Here is a 1,335-nt window from a genome sequence, read left to right as displayed (position 1 = left end):
GTTCTGTCTCATCCAAGAAAGGGGTACCGGCCGCCTCAGAGGCCGGAGCGAAGGGGGCGAAAGGCTGTCGATGGGGAAGGATCGGGGCCACGGCTAATCTAGCGATGCCCGCGTCGGGCGGTCACTCCGACGAATGAGCGGGGCCGAATCCGGCGCGAGGCGGCCTTCAGGCACGTGGTTCGAGACGACCTCACCCGGCTCTAGCCCGGAGGATCGGAGGCAACGGCCGTCTCCTTAAGCTAAGGCCGGACGAAAATCTGCGGATGCGGTCCATCCAAGGCAGACGGAGGTACCGGCCGCCTCGGTAAATAAAGCCCGGGCAAAAATCTGCGAACGGCCCGTCAAGGGTTCTGTCTCATCCAAGAAAGGGGTACCGGCCGCCTCAGAGGCCGGAGCGAAGGGGGCGAAAGGCTGTCGATGGGGAAGGATCGGGGCCACGGCTAATCTAGCGATGCCCGCGTCGGGCGGTCACTCCGACGAATGAGCGGGGCCGAATCCGGCGTAGGCGGCCTTCAGGCACGTGGTTCGAGACGACCTCACCCGGCTCTAGCCCGGAGGATCGGAGGCAACGGCCGTCTCCTTAAGCTAAGGCCGGACGAAAATCTGCGGATGCGGTCCATCCAAGGCAGACGGAGGTACCGGCCGCCTCGGTAAATAAAGCCCGGGCAAAAATCTGCGAACGGCCCGTCAAGGGTTCTCTCTCATCCAAGAAAGGGGTACCGGCCGCCTCAGAGGCCGGAGCGAAGGGGGCGAAAGGCTGTCGATGGGGAAGGATCGGGGCCACGGCTAATCTAGCGATGCCCGCGTCGGGCGGTCACTCCGACGAATGAGCGGGGCCGAATCCGGCGTAGGCGGCCTTCAGGCACGTGGTTCGAGACGACCTCACCCGGCTCTAGCCCGGAGGATCGGAGGCAACGGCCGTCTCCTTAAGCTAAGGCCGGACGAAAATCTGCGGATGCGGTCCATCCAAGGCAGACGGAGGTACCGGCCGCCTCGGTAAATAAAGCCCGGGCAAAAATCTGCGAACGGCCCGTCAAGGGTTCTGTCTCATCCAAGAAAGGGGTACCGGCCGCCTCAGAGGCCGGAGCGAAGGGGGCGAAAGGCTGTCGATGGGGAAGGATCGGGGCCACGGCTAATCTAGCGATGCCCGCGTCGGGCGGTCACTCCGACGAATGAGCGGGGCCGAATCCGGCGTAGGCGGCCTTCAGGCACGTGGTTCGAGACGACCTCACCCGGCTCTAGCCCGGAGGATCGGAGGCAACGGCCGTCTCCTTAAGCTAAGGCCGGACGAAAATCTGCGGATGCGGTCCATCCAAGGCAGACGGAGGTACCGGC

Source organism: Syngnathus scovelli, unplaced genomic scaffold, assembly GCF_024217435.2.
Source record: "Syngnathus scovelli strain Florida unplaced genomic scaffold, RoL_Ssco_1.2 HiC_scaffold_257, whole genome shotgun sequence".
Classification (NCBI taxonomy): Eukaryota; Metazoa; Chordata; class Actinopteri; order Syngnathiformes; family Syngnathidae; genus Syngnathus; species Syngnathus scovelli.
This window is presented reverse-complemented; position numbering follows the sequence as displayed.